Below are 15806 nucleotides of genomic sequence, written 5' to 3'. Positions count from 1 at the left end.
AAGTCGGACAAACAGCCATCGTGAGACATTTATTCATATTTACTAAATAAAATTATGTTGGTCAGTGAAAACATTGGAAAACTTTTCTTTGTACTCTTGTCAGTTAAAAAAAAGGTTAAAAAGAATGAACAAATCACAGATTCTTGATTTTATTGCATTTTACAAAATGTCCCAACTTTTTCTGATTTGGGGTTGTATATCTCCTGTGTCGTCATGTTTACTGTAGCCCTAAACGGACAAACTCATTTCGTTACTTGTTGCTCTTCGTGCAAGGAAGCAAGCTTAGTTCAGCTAAGAAACACAGAACAAGAAACAATAATATTAGCAATAACATATTTTTTTATTTATCCTTGTAAAGAAACCTCATTGCTGAACTGGCTACTCTCTGCTGTCTCAGACGATGACATATTTTTCTGTCGGCCACCATAACTTTTGTTGGTTGCAATTCGTAACCTCACCACTAGATGCCGCTAAAAATCACACACTGCACCTTTAACTGCCACAAGTTGATCATCTTGAAATAAATATCTCATTGAGAAAAAACACGCTCTATTTTTGTATTTTCATTGCATTTTTTATTTATAAAAAGTGAAATAAATAATTAATTTTAATATAAAAATATGAATGATTAATCGATAGTTGACCGTTTATTCTCCCGACGATCGACTAAGAAAATGCAATCGAATGCCCATCCCTAATTGTATGATTAGTTTCTATTAGGGCTTTGACTTTTGCCCGAAAATCATATTCGAAGTTTGTTTGTTTATTAAATTAATATTCAAATATATTCAAATATTAATATTTTGACCATTCAATGCCGCGGCGCTAGGGCTGGGCTAAGGGGGCTTAAAGGGTTAGTTCAACCAAAAATGAAAATGATGTCATTAATGACTCACCCTCATGTCGCTCCAAGCCCGTAAGACCTCCGTTCATCTTCAGAACACAGCAGTGTTTCCCCTACAATGTATTCAGCAGCAGCGCAGCGCCGCCGCTGGATTTTCAGCGCCGCTGCAAAATCTTTCCATGATCAGCAATATAACGATATTCACTTCATTCACTTACACACCTAAAAACACTGAGACATGGCGACCGGCGGCGCTGCATGCGGTGGCTCTGAATCCCCTTGTTAACAAGGAGGAAAGAGCCACATATGGAAATTTTTTCGATTAGACTAATGTCACGTTGCCATAAGGGGCCGTTCACATAGCACGTTTTTTGCGCGTGCAAATTCATTATTTAAAATGCGGCCGGCGCGCTCGTTTTTTCAAGCGCGCATAGCAACGACAGACGCCACGGGGGAGCAAGCGCTTGTGGAAAGGAGAAAGCGGTGCGAACTGCGCTCTCCATGAAGACGAGGAGGTATCACCTACTGCTCATAGTCCTGATAGTTAACGTTAAATCATATTTAATTTTTCAGATGAGTCTACTAAACTTGTTGGTGTCCTTCAGAAATCATTCAAATATGATGATACGTGATGCTCTTTTTTTTTTTTTTAAAGATTCTTTGATTAATAAAAAGTTAAAAAGAACATCATGCAATAATATTTCACTATATTAGGCTACTGTTTTTTCTGTATTTTTGATTAAATAAATGCAGGCTAGATGAGCATAAGTGAGCATAACTTCTTGGAAAAACAAAAAATACCCCCACAATATCATTCAATTACCAAAGAGCCTTAGAGATCTTCTATAAAAAGCCCAGAAAAATTAAGTGCTCACAGATTGGGTTTGGCCTTTCCCATTAAGATAACATTTTCAATAAATTGTAAATAATCTTTTTCTGGGTTGTGCCGTTTCATTTTTCCCCTAAACAATTTCTACCAAGCTGAAAATGAACACGAAAGAAAACATGAACAATCCTGTCTAAAATTATAAAATGAAGGTTTATGTTTGTGACTGCAGTTCAAGGTACGTGCTGCAATAATCATGCCTTGAATCAGTTGATGGTATGTCATATTTGTTTTTCTCAAAATGTCCATTTCTATCCACAAAACTTGCCAGAAGTCATGGTTTAAGGGGTTATTTTAAAAAAAAATCTTCCAGGGTGGATGCCCCCGGACCCCACCACGCGCGGCTTGGTAACAACCTCGGGCACATAACAGCACCGCTGCTGGAAAAATTTCTAGGGGAAACACTGCACAGTTTAAGATATTTTAGATTTAGTCCGAGAGCTTTCTGTCCCTCCATTGAAAATGTATGAACGGTATACTGTCCTTGTCCAGAAAGGAAATAAAGACATCATCAAAGTACTCCATGTGACATCAGTGGGTTAGTTAGAATGTTTTGAAGCATCGGAAATACATTTTGGTCCAAAAATAACAAAAACTACGACTTTATTCAGCATTGTATTGTCTTCCGGTTCTGTTGTGGATCCGCGTTCAGTGACGCTGCTGACGTGTGTCTGGTGCGCCCGAGCTTCGTTTACAGTCTGAGGGAGACGCACGCTGGAAACAAAACAATCTTCACAAACATGTCAAGGATTTCCACACAGAGGAAGACTTGCATTTTTTTGCCCAGCCATATTTATTTGAACCCGAATACACGGACGCACCAGATACACGTCAGCAGCGTCTTACGTCATCAGCGTTACTGCGGACTCGTGAACGCGGATCCCCAACAGAACCGGAAGACAATACAATGCTGAATAAAGTCGTAGTTTTTGTTATTTTTGGACCAACATGTATTTCCGATGCTTCAAAACATTCTAACTAACCCACTGATGTCACATGGAGTACTTTGATGATGTCTTTATTTCTTTTCTGGACAAGGACAGTTTACCATTCATACATTTTCAACGGAGGGACAGAAAGCTCTCGGACTAAATCTAAAATATCTTAAACTGTGTTCTGAAGATGAACGGAGGTCTTACGGGCTTGGAGCGACATGAGGGTGAGTCATTAATGAAGTCATTTTCATTTTTGGGTGAACTAACCCTTTAAGCCCCGAATGTTTTAAGTAAAGCCCTGAATATTTTGTTACCTTGTCTTTCAAATAGACTAAAACAATTAATCAGAAAAACAAATGTGAATAAGATTACAGCTGCCGCGATTAACTTACCTAATCATGAAAAGTGCATAGGCTATTACAGTTTTATTTATATTTTTACCTCTGCATTAAAGGTACTTGCAACGTGCTTTTGCAGCGTTGAGCATTGTAGCCAATCACAGACATGTCTGTTGAACGCATCGGCCAATCAGATGTGTTTAAATGAGTTCCTGTGCTGAAGATGTGTTTCGCGCGAGTTTACCGTCACCAAGTTCTAAACTTTTCGCAAACCTGTCATTATTATTTGCAATTAACTTAAGATGCAAATAAGAGATTCTCGGCAATGTATTTGATATTCTTGATGCTGCTCTGATGCACTCCATTACGCACCGCTCTGTTTTTTTTTCATGATGACTAAAAGTTCAGCGGTCTAACGTTAGCTCATCGATGTCAAAATGATTAAAGAAGCCAGGGCTTATCGTTCACAGAAGGAACAGTGAATGAACGAACAGTGAACGAATACCTGGTAAAATGTAAATAGTGCCACACGTTGCTTTTCAAATTGTCAGGAGTGTAGATTTCGAACTCCTCGTCAGGAGATGTTGTTGCAGGCGTTGGCTGCATATTTAGGCGTTGGCTAAATATTCTAATTCTATTCGAATAACGAAGTTCGGAGTCAAAGCCCTAGGTTCTATTGCTTTAAATGTTTTGTGAATTATTATTATTATTATTATTAAGACTATCTCTTACTGTATGTAATTTACTGCCTTGCTTTACCTTGAGTTTATTATCCTATTTTTTGTGATACACATATCCCCTGTGATCTTTGTTCAATAAAGAAAAAAAAAAACATTACGCCATCATGTCTGTTATAGAAGATATCGACAGCGCATTAATTTTAAAAGAGGAACAGAGAACCGTGATCAAGGCATTTTTCGATCGGAAAGATGAATAATGAACACGTGTCACTTACTCCGTTGCTCTGATTGGTTGTAGGTCTATCCAATTGAGTGCAAAGGCATTTTCTTTCCTGGTTCGGTTGAAACACGCTCCTTAATCACAGCCCAATGGAGCAGTCCCAGCAAACACAGAGCGTTAGCACAACGTGCTCAATGGAGCAGTCCCAGCAAACACAGAACGTTGGCACAACATACCCAACCTTCTAACAACGTTTTAACAACTTTGCCAAAAGGTTGCTATAACTACAATGTGTGGTGAAGGTATATTGCGAGAAACTTTTAACTCTCTTTTCCAGCACTTTAGACACAGTTGCTCCTTTGCGCTTAAAGAAGATTAAAGAAAATAGTCCAACGCCATGGTACAATGAGCACACTCAGGGCCTAAAGAGAGCAGCCAGATTAAAATCGATTATTAAAATAGTTGTCAACCAATTTAGTCATCGATTAGTTGCTAAATAACTTTTATTTGGCGTAAGCGGCTCATTTTGTAAATATTTTAAATCTGCGGTGACCAAAGTGTGGGAGTAATGAGCCACCGGAGGTTTTACTCAGCCAGTACAGCAGGAGAAGTAGCGAATAGCCAATAGCTGGCCTCGTTTTATGTCACGTGCTTCCCGCACAGCGTCTCTGCAGCATTCAGCGAGATGGCGGAGGCAGGCGGCAGTGGAGTAAGCTCGAGAAAGAGAAAGAAAAAAGCGGAAGATAAAACTAATCGAACAAAGTCATCCAAAGTGTGGGAGCACTTTACTTTGAACCTTCAAAAAAGAAGAGTAACATGTAAACTCAGCAATACTGAAATGGCCTGGCACGGGAGTACTACGTCTCTGCACGAGCACCTTAAACGAAAACACATGCGTGTGGAAGCGGAGGACCAAGCACCGGCGCAGCGAGTTTACTCTATGCAAAAATACTTGTCAGTTATATAATGTAGTATCGACACATGATTGTCGTTGTTTAACCTCTTAAAGTTAACCCCCACCTGAACCGAGCACACTGTCTCCAGTTTGGATCTAAAAGCATTGAAATAGCAAGGATGAAAACGCAACAAAAATGTGACGAGCGACAAAAACATGACAAAAACGTGATGAAAACATGATAAAAGAGGTTAATATAACACCATACAGTGTTAGAAATATTGGTGCTTATTTGTTCATAATTAAAACACCATACAGTGTTAGAAATATTGGTGCTGATTTGTTCATAATTAAAATGAAAATGTTCGTTTTGGTTCGAACTGTTCGAAAAAGTTCAAACTTATTCTGTCATTATTGTGTGTGTTTTAGAAAGAAACAAACCAATCTTAGTGATTTTGTGTGCAACAAGAAGATACTTACCCCGCAGCAATGTGCAACATTGACAGACAATGTTTTAAACATGCTAGTGAAGGACATGAGACCGCTCTCGATGGTGGAAGGAGCAGGCTTCCAACAAATGTTAAAGTCATTCAATCCAGGTTACACTATCCCCTCTAGAACGCATTTTACGAGGTTGTTGGTCAAGAAATACAATGCAACAGTGGATCAAGTGAAATCAACTATCTTAGCCATTGACAGCAAAGTGGCTCTGACTGCAGACATTTCGACTAGTGTAGCCACTGAAGCATACTTGGGAATCACATGCCACAACATTGGAATCGACTGGCAAATGGAGTCAATTTACCTCTCTACTATGCCGTTGGAGGAGAGACATACTGCCCAAAATATTGCAGGGTGGCTGGAAGAACTATTGGACAAATTTGAAATTCTTCCTGATAAAATATTTGCTATTGTGCACGACAATGGGGCCAACATTGTGGCTGCTGCTCGACTACTGGAGGAGAAATATGGATGGGCCTCTCTCAGATGCACAGGTCACACATTGCAGCTTGTTCTCACCTCTGCTCTTAAACACCAGATCATTGCCAAAGCGGTTGGAGCTTCACGATGCCTCGTTGAGCATTTTAAAAGAAGTGAGCTTGCATCCACGAAACTGAAGCAAAAACAACAACAAATGAGCACAACTGAACACAAACTTATCCAAGATGTTAGTACTAGATGGAATAGTATCAGATGATCAGTCGCCTGCTTGAGCAACGGTGGCCTGTTACTGCAACATTGTCGGACCTAACTGTGACAAAAACAGGCAAGCAATATTTAGACTTAAAACCAGACCAATGGAGCCTAATTGGAGAGCTTTCCACAGCCCTGAAGCCTTTTGACTGTGCCACAGAGTACATGAGTGGTGAAAAATACACTACAATTTCCTCTGTGCCACCATTGGTAAAAGGATTGGTCAAGTCAATGCAAGGTATGGATTTTGAAACACCAGGTGCACAAGCGTTCCTTCACACAGCTGTAGAACAGCTTGAACAACGATGGAAGAGTGAAACCACTTTCTGTGACACATCACATAACACTGCAATCCTTAGTTCTTCACTGGATTCAAGGTCTCGTAAACTAAAGTTTCTTTCTTCTGAGGACAGCTTCAAAGTTCAAGTCAACGTCCAAATGAAGGCAGTTGAAATGGAGCAGCTGCCGCCCCCCTGTGTCCAGCACCACACAGCACCTGACAGTACACCACCTGCTCCTGAAAAGGTTCCTGTCTCCTTAATTGATTCTCTTCTGGATTCCGACACCAGCAGTGAAGAAGAAGCCAAGGAAGGAGAAGCTGAGGAGCCCAGTAGGAAAATCAGGCAGGAGGTCCTCACGTACTTTGGTGAGGAGTCCATTCCCAAGGGGGAAAATCCGTTAGAGTGGTGGAAGTTGAATGAGGTGAAATATACCTTTTTGTCAAGATTAGCAAAGTCCTACCTCTGTATACCAAGCACTTCCACACCAGCAGAGCGGCTGTTTTCTGCGGCAGGACACATAGCTTCTAAAAAGAGAGCAAGCCTAAGCCCTGAACATTTGGACATGTTGACATTTTTGCACTGCAATGCAAAGCTTTTTCTCAAATAAAGAGTGAATAGTGTTCTGCCTCATTTCCCACAGGTAGTCGAATTCCTGTCAATTCAGGCATAAGCTGTTTTGTTTAACATTTTATCGCTTTATAACATTTTTTTACTGTATATACAATTTGAAAGTATATAAATTTACTTTTTATATACATTTTGCACTGTTATAAGGACCACTAAATATTTAAATCTGATGAAAATCACTTTTTATTTGTGCAGATTCTGCAGTAAAATGTTGTTTGCAAATGTTTAGTGGTAAAAGCTGATAACATTGCTGTTTAAAGCTTTACAAACATGTTCTGTGATCAGTTTGTCGTTTGCCAGTTCATAATTCAGTCTTGCAGCCAATTATGATTATGACTGAATGAGAGACGTAAATGTTTAAATGTATTTGAAATGCACTTTTTTTCTAAGTATTCACTGCACTTTTTCACACAGCAGGTTTTTTGTGTGTGTCCAATTTTTTTCTGGACAACCTTCTGATGAATTTTACTTTACAAACATTTTACTTTAAAATGATTCGAAGGATTGTTTACAATTTCACAGCATAAGCTATAAAGCTGTTTCCCAGGTATAAGCTGTGTGTTTACAGGAAAAAAATAATAAATTGCAATTTACTGCAATTTTATTCTGTTTTATTCTTATTCTTCGTGAAAATATGTTCTGAAAGATTCCTTAATAAGCTTTGTTCGGGATGTTAAACTACTTCAGGAGCCCTAAGGACTGCCATGGTGAAAACATTATTGGAAATCTCCTTGTGAAATTTGCTAGAGTACAGTGTTTTGATTGCAGAAGAGTTCGACAAAGGATTACTAACACATAATAAAACACAACTCCAGGTATGTTTTTGATGAGGATATGACAATGCAAAATGGTTAAAATCTCTAAAAAGTCCATGTTGAACGATAAAGACCCTTTGTTAATAATTTACTTGGGAAAAATGGGAAAAACTAAAATATAAGTACATAAGCCGATTAATCGATTAATCGTAAAAATAATCGACCGATTAAGCCCTATTTTCAACCCTGTTAGAAGAAAATAAACAAAACCCTAGGTATTGAAACAGTGGCTAAACTAACGAAAAATAAAGCTTCAAGCCCAGACGTTTCCAAGCAGCACAGCAGTAGCTAATGACTTTATGAACTTCTTTACTTACAAGATTGATAATATCAGGGAGAAAATTATAACTATGCAACCGTCTATACAGCATCACACCAGGCAGTGCATTGTATTCTCCCAGATGAAAAATTCGATTAATTCATTGCTATAGGAGAGGAAGAATTTTCTAAACTTGTTAAATCATCTAAATCGACAACATGTATGTTAGACCCTATACCGACTAACCTACTGAAAGAGATGCTTCCAGAGGTCATATATCCTCTTTTTAACCCTCTGGGGTCGGCGGTCACGCTGTCGTGACTAGCTTGCTTTTTTTCTTTGCAGTGAAAAAGAGACTCAAAATACTCTGTTGATTTTTATCTTACATATAAGTGTTATACATCATTCGATCCTGTTAAGTGTCTTTTTTTTGTGTATAGTCACAATAAAAACAAAGTGTTGTGCTTTTTGTCAAATAAAGAAAAATAAACATGATGCGAGTTTTGCCTTCTCTCTGTCAGTGAAGTCCATTCTGAAACGCATCCGAAAATTAACTGTAACTCAGCGAATACTTGTCACTGGCACGAGAGATTTTTCTTTATGAAGCTTGAATTCTCTTCTATTAAATTAATTTATAAGTAAGTAAATAAGTAATTTATATAAAAAAAACAAATATTCTCATTTTATGTAATCTGTTTGAAAAGAAAGAGATCTCTTTTTGTTTTCAGCTCGTTAATGCTCATTAAATGCTAATGTGACACGCCCATGGAGAGCGCGCGCCTTCCAAACGCAAATGATCTGAGGCAAGCCATGCAAACATGCCAACGCCCACATCAGCTGGATAAAACACATCAAGTTTATTAAGAATCATGTACTTTACGTCGGCTTGCTACGCTGTGAGGAATAATACTATCGTAATAATCCTGGAACATTTACCTCAGAAGTACTGGTAGTTTCATTTTGAGGAGCAACGGATCAAGCTGATGTAAATCGTAAGTTTATTCTTAAGTGCTTTGTTCTAATCGCGATATGGAATAGTGTCTGTAAACCGCAAAAAGACTGTTTAAATATAATTGCGTGTGTGTGATGAGTGAATGATGTTTACTACAGTTGTTTGCGCATCTCACACTCACACCTATATTAGTAAACATGTTATTTTTACATGAACACATCCAAACTATATTGCTATAGCCTACTGAGATGAGTAAAAATAGACTGAATTATGTTGAAATAAAATGTCTTTGTATAAGCAACAAACTACAAATTAACATTTATATGCTAATATATCATAAACACTATATGTTAGACTAAATATGAATGATTAGTTTTGGATAGATTATAAAGTTTTTACTGTAAAAAAAGAGACTACTGCCACATTAAATAAGCTTTTGTTTGTTTCTGCTCTGTTAAATATACAGTATGGGATGTTTTGTCAAAAATAAAGTAGGTATATTGAATTATCAACGAAGATGTTATTATAGAGCTTGTTCCAATATTCAAACTAATGAATCCTTACCTTTGAAATAGGTATGAAAAAATGTATACTTTTACAAAGAAAGATTACACTTGAAATAATGTTAAAATTTTAATTGTTGTTCCAATTGTAACCTTTTTTTTATTGTGTTTTATTAGTGACAAATTTGGGGAGAGGATAGGCTACATATTCCAAAACTTTCTGAAAATACAGTATGAGAATTAACTGCACACAGTTACTAGTAATGTTTACCTTGGATATTATACAATTTGCATGCATACAAAATTTGTGGAAAAAGACATTTTTTGTAGAATTTTTTGTCTAATTCTGTATAATATATATATATATTCTAAACATACGTTAGATACGTATGTTTATACGTATATAAACACATACATTGAATTATCATAATTATGTAGGTGATTGAGGATTGCATCATTAGCTATTTTCACTCCCTTATATAAATGTTTACCCTAGTTTTGCTTTTAAATTAATACACGACATTATAATAATTGATGTTAATTTTATCTACATCTCAGATTAAGCTCAGTACTTTATTGTCAGTCCCACAGTATTACTGTAGAACTTAGTGGCTCCAGTGCTACTGCCCTCAAATGTTAGTCTGGAGCCATGTGAACTTAAAATAAAACTGTATATTGTAATTTCTGTAAGTTAAGTCTATTTATTACCAAAGCATTTGTCAGTATACAGTCAAAATGGGGGGAAATGTGAATAACTTCGTTGCAGGTTGATTTAAGCCAAGGTGTGCCCCTAAATTTTCAGCCTGTGCTACTAATAAACAGCAGTTATGGGCTACAAAAGCGTTCCTAGTAAAAACAGTTAGTCTGGAGCCCTAAACAGAGTCTGTGAAAAGAATAAACCAGGACACACAACGCATATCATTACATTGGCATAACATTGACTAAAACACAAAACTCGAGGAGCTGGTTAATGTTAAACTCTGTAATCTGGTAACATCTCTCACCTGCAGACTGGAAATATAGGGCATCCGAAGAAAATATTCCACATTTGTCCTTCATTCACGATCGTTAACAGCGTCACTTTCAGCCTCAACTAGACAATCTCGTCAACTCGCGTCTCTCGTTTTCTCTCTTCTGCGCATTCTCAGTGCGCAGACTAGAATGTCATATTTCTTAAAGGGGCCGCATATTCTTAAAGCCCCCCTGTAGTCAATAATTATCCCTTCAAACTCATATTGAGTTTAATATGGAAAAATTACATATTAAAGTGTTTTTACCTTGAAAAAAATTCTGCACGCCTTAAAATAAATTGAATGTAACTACACATCCTTGTCTCATTTAGTAGCCTACATGGTTCTATGAATATTAGCCCCACCTCCACTCACCACTCACATCAGCTCAGAGACAGAGTATGGATGGTAAGATACTCGGATTCACCGATTTGAATTGGTGCATCAACATAAAACTTAATGATGCGATGCAATCAATTTAAAAAAAGTGTCCATCGGATATAAGTCGGCATTTGTATCGCGATGCATCGTTTCTAACATATTTGCATCGGTAAAAAACAATTTTTTAAAAATATTTAATTATTAGTAGATGCCCTATACTTTTATTATTTAGAAAGTGGCCAATAATTTGTGACCATTATGTAGATTGATTTCTCTGTGTGTTCTCTCATCACCACTGCTGCTAGTGAAGTTACACTACAGATACCGAGGCGTGTCCTGAGAGTCACACAGAACTGTGGTTTTCAACCTGTGGGCCGCAGACCACTTTATTACGATTGTAATAAATGTTCATGTTAATTTATTACGATTGTAATAAAGGTTAAAGAGGATTACAGTGGCATACAGGAGGCATGCATTAGGCATGCGCGAGCCTGTTATTACTGATGCGCAAACAAACCTTGTATGTACGTGTGCTCTCGGTTCACTGATCGCTATTACATCGTATTTCTGCATGAACACAGTTCAATATATTTGCCTAGTTGTCATAATTAAAGTTCTGTAGGTGTTTTACAACGGATGCCTGCCAAAGAAGTTTGTGAGGACAAACATGGTTTGTCTTAAAGCATTTTAAAAACACCACATAAACAATATTTAAACGTTGATTTTCACCACAGGGAGACTTTAAGTAAATTCAATTTTCAGCAATGTTACAGGGGTCATTCCAGAATTGGAGGACAATTTAGGCATCCATAATTTTGAAAAATTGGCCCTTTATTTTACTATTTTTTATTATGTATTTCATAAAAACAGGCAATATACCATTCAATAATTTGATTCGTCCGGGTATCAAAGGCGCACTTTTTATAATACAATTTTGTTTTGTTTTTGTTTGTTTTTTGTGTGCTCGCTGCAACCCTGTTACCAATACTCAGGAACCTGAAAAAAGTATATTTATTGATTTTTAAAAAATATAATTTCTTGCCATTAAGAAAGTGACAATCACTCTATATAACTATTTAATTTCTGATATCACTTGAATTAAATTCATTTCAGTAGCTTTTGAGTTCGATCTTTGCCAAGTTTTAAACTGTGACATGTTTAATTTGATTTCAGTATATATTTTCAAGTATTTGCTCAAATGCATAATGCATGTAATCCTTCAAACTAATAAAGACAATTGCTCAAGCCCCTGTAAGCTCAAAAAGTAATTTATGATTATTTTAATAAAAATGATATGGTAACTGTGGCGTGATGCGGTGAAGGCAGATATGAGGCTGGATCCAAACGCAGTGTACACGCTTTATTTAAACAAACTATAAACTTAAACAGAGACTCAGAACGTGGAACAAGAAAACTTTACAAAGGGAACGACCCACACTCACGTTGATCCTGAAACATACAACAACTCACAAAGACAGGGTAGAAACACAGGGCTTAAATAATCAGGGACAAACGAGCTAACAGGATAACAAGGGGGCGTGGGAAAATCAGAAACACCTGGGAAAACTAATGAACAAGACAGGGAACCAAAGAACATGACAGGACACAAACCCACATCGTGACATAACCCCCCCCCCCCCTTAAGGGCGGCTCCTGAAGCCCAATAAAACAAACAAAAGTCCAGGAGGGCGGTCTTGGGGGAGGGATGGGGGGCCAGGCCCATGCAGGGGAACGGGACCTGGACCTAGGCAAGGCGGGCCTGGGCCGCAGAGCGTGGGCGGACCAGACTGGACCGAAGGCCAGGGCGGAGCAGGACGAGGCGAAGGCCAGGGCGGAGCAGGACGAGGCGAAGGCCAGGGCGGAGCAGGACGTGATGGCGGCCATGGAGGTGAAGCCCCTGCAGACGACCATGGCGGCGCAGCCCTCATGGTCTCCTCACCGGACCCTTGGCCCCCCCCCCAAAAAATACTTGGGGAAATCCACGGGTTCAGGAAAGCCCTCCCGGAGCTTGAAGGGCGCAGGCAGGGCGAGGCGCAGAGGCGGGGCCGGCAGGGCGAGGCGCAGAGGCGGGGCCGGCAGGGCGAGGCGCAGAGGCGGGGCCGGCAGGGCGAGGCATCTGGGAACGCCCTCCGGAGCCTGGCGAGCAAAACGAGTCCTCCTGCGACGGCGCTTCACTGGGCTAGAAACTTTCACTTGGCTGGATTCACTTGACTTGGAACTTGACTCACTTGACTTGGACCTTGACTCACTTGACTCACTTGACTTGGAACTTGACTCACTTGACTTGGAACTCGACTCACTTGACTTGGAACTCGACTCACTTGACTTGGAACTCGACTCACTTGACTTGGAACTCGACTCACTTGACTTGGAACTCGACTCACTTGACTTGGAACTCGACTCACTTGACTTGGAACTGGACTCACTTGACTTGGAACTCGACTCACTTGACTTGGAACTCGACTCACTTGACTTGGAACTCGACTCACTTGACTTGGAACTCGACTCACTTGACTTGGAACTCGACTCACTTGACTCGGGACTTGACTCACTTGACTCGGTGGCACTTGACTCGGCAGTTGACTCACTTGACTCGGTAGACTCGGCGGCACTTGACTCACTTGGCTCGGCGGCACTTGACTCACTTGGCTCGGCGGCATTTGACTCACTTGAATCGGCGGCACTTGACTCACTTGAATCGGCGGCACTTGACTCACTTGAATCGGCGGCACTTGACTCACTTGAATCGGCGGCACTTGACTCACTTGAATCGGCGGCACTTGACTCACTTGATTTGGCGGTACTTGACTCGGCACTTGATTCACTTGACACGGCACTTGATTCACTTGACTCAGTAGACTCACTTGACTCAGTAGACTCACTTGACTCAGTAGACTCACTTGACTCAGTAGACTCACTTGACTCAGTAGACTCACTTGACTCAGTAGACTCACTTGACTCAGTAGACTCACTTGACTCAGTAGACTCACTTGACTCAGTAGACGCACTTGACTCACTGGACGATGCACTTGACTCACTGGACGATGCACTTGACTCACTGGACGATGCACTTGAGTCTCTGGACAATGCACTTGAGTCACTGGACGATGCACTTGAGTCACTGGACGATGCACTTGACTCACTGGATTCGGCAGGGCTCACATGAGGCGCAGGCTCGGCGGGGCAGACGAGAAGTGCGGGCTCGTCAGGGCTCACGTGAAATGCATGCCCGTCGGGGCTCACGTGAAATGCATGCTCGTCGAGGCTCACGTGAAGCGCGGCCTCGGTTGGGCTTACGGGAGGCGACGAGAGCCCGGGAGGTGTCAAGTAGAACAAGCCCGTAATCGAGAAGAGATCATCCAAGGAGCAAGCCTGAGCAATATACCGGTCAAGAGTCCATTCAGTAAGATCCCTCGGCATCCATCGAGCGATCTTATAATCCAGCCCGTTCCAAAACAGGTCCATGAGCTGGATCTCATCTAGCGCTCCCAGATGGCAAATGGACAGAAAATCCTTCGCGTACCTTTGGACGGACTGGCCCTCTTGCAATAACGTCGACAGGTATTCTCCCAGAGCCCGGTTGCTGACAACTGCTGGATCCATGTCTTGGTGAGTTGTTCTGTGGCGTGATGCGGTGAAGGCAGATATGAGGCTGGATCCAAACGCAGTGTACACGCTTTATTTAAACAAACTATAAACTTAAACAGAGACTCAGAACGTGGAACAAGAAAACTTTACACAGGGAACGACCCACACTCACGTTGATCCTGAAACATACAACAACTCACAAAGACAGGGCAGAAACACAGGGCTTAAATAATCAGGGACAAACGAGCTAACAGGATAACAAGGGGGCGTGGGAAAATCAGAAACACCTGGGAAAACTAATGAACAAGACAGGGAACCAAAGAACATGACAGGACACAAACCCACATCGTGACAGTAACAGGGTTGAAGTTTAAGTAACATGGTTGCGAAAAGTTACAGGGGTTGGATAGATACATTACTTTTGATTAAAGATCAGGTCAATAATGTGACGACAGGAACACAAATTATATTAGTTATTTAGCTGAACTATTGATAATAGATTGTCCCTTATGAGTGGATTGAAGGAGATTCAACCCTGTCACTCTAATTATGGTAACAGGTTTACGAGTAACAGGGTTGCAAATTAATGCTAATGTTAGCCTTTTCTCATGAATAGAAGCTAGCTGTTTAGCTAGCTCTAACTGTCATCTTTAGGACAAACTTACTTGTGTAAAAAAGAATTTGTCTTATTCTGATAATAAGTGTAACAGGGTTCAATTGGTTAAGCTGGTTTTATGCTTCCGCGTCGAATCGACGGCGTACCCCCGCAGACCCCTCTGCGTCGCCGCGAACCCCTCCGCCGTAGCTCGACGTGCACCTCCAAAAAATTTTAACTACGCGTCGAGGCGACGCAGACCACAAGGGCTGTGATTGGTCAGATGCATCGCGATGCAACTCAACCTGACGCAGAACCATAAAACGGCCACGACGCCGTAGGAGTGACGGCGTAGCTACGCCGTGGAGTTGACGCAGAAGCATAATGAGGCCTTTAGAGTGACACATTCAATCAAGGCTAAAAGTTGTATAATAATATGAAAAATCGAAAAGAGAACATATTGTTCTACCCATTCTGTTGGAAAACTGCTTAGTGATGTAATTTCCTGTGAATCATGTCACTCCCTGTTTTTTCTTCTTCTGCCAGGATAAATATGTTTCGGTAACAGGGTTGCACGTATGTTGTGGGACATAACTTTATTGCAACATTTTTATTATTTGAAATATTTCTATCTTTTAAAAAAACAATTAAAAGAGGCATATATAAACAAAATCATTCAAAAGAAGGGATATTTAAAATGCATTTTTAACAGTTGTATTTTCAATTTGGCGCTGGTAATCAATTTGGTCATCTAGAAGGTGGGACAAGAAAAAATGGCACTTAAGTGGGTACTAGAGACTTTT

At 40.0% G+C, this 15806-nt stretch overlaps 1 protein-coding gene across 1 annotated transcript in view; it reads right to left on the bottom strand.

Annotated features, from left to right (window-relative positions):
* Positions 1–15806, bottom strand: part of LOC143716530 (uncharacterized) — a 128341-nt gene that overhangs the window by 61339 nt on the left and 51196 nt on the right. Inside the window, exon 2 of the mRNA XM_077209082.1 lies at positions 10434–10531. The gene's annotated coding sequence lies outside the window, so the exon portion shown is untranslated. The remainder of the gene's footprint in view (positions 1–10433; positions 10532–15806) is intronic.

Source organism: Siphateles boraxobius, unplaced genomic scaffold (genome assembly GCF_051911475.1).
Source record: "Siphateles boraxobius isolate OS27281-9 unplaced genomic scaffold, OSU_SipBor_1 6, whole genome shotgun sequence".
Classification (NCBI taxonomy): Eukaryota; Metazoa; Chordata; class Actinopteri; order Cypriniformes; family Leuciscidae; genus Siphateles; species Siphateles boraxobius.
Note: the sequence above shows the minus strand (reverse complement) of the source record. Positions and strands in the feature narration are given on the sequence as shown.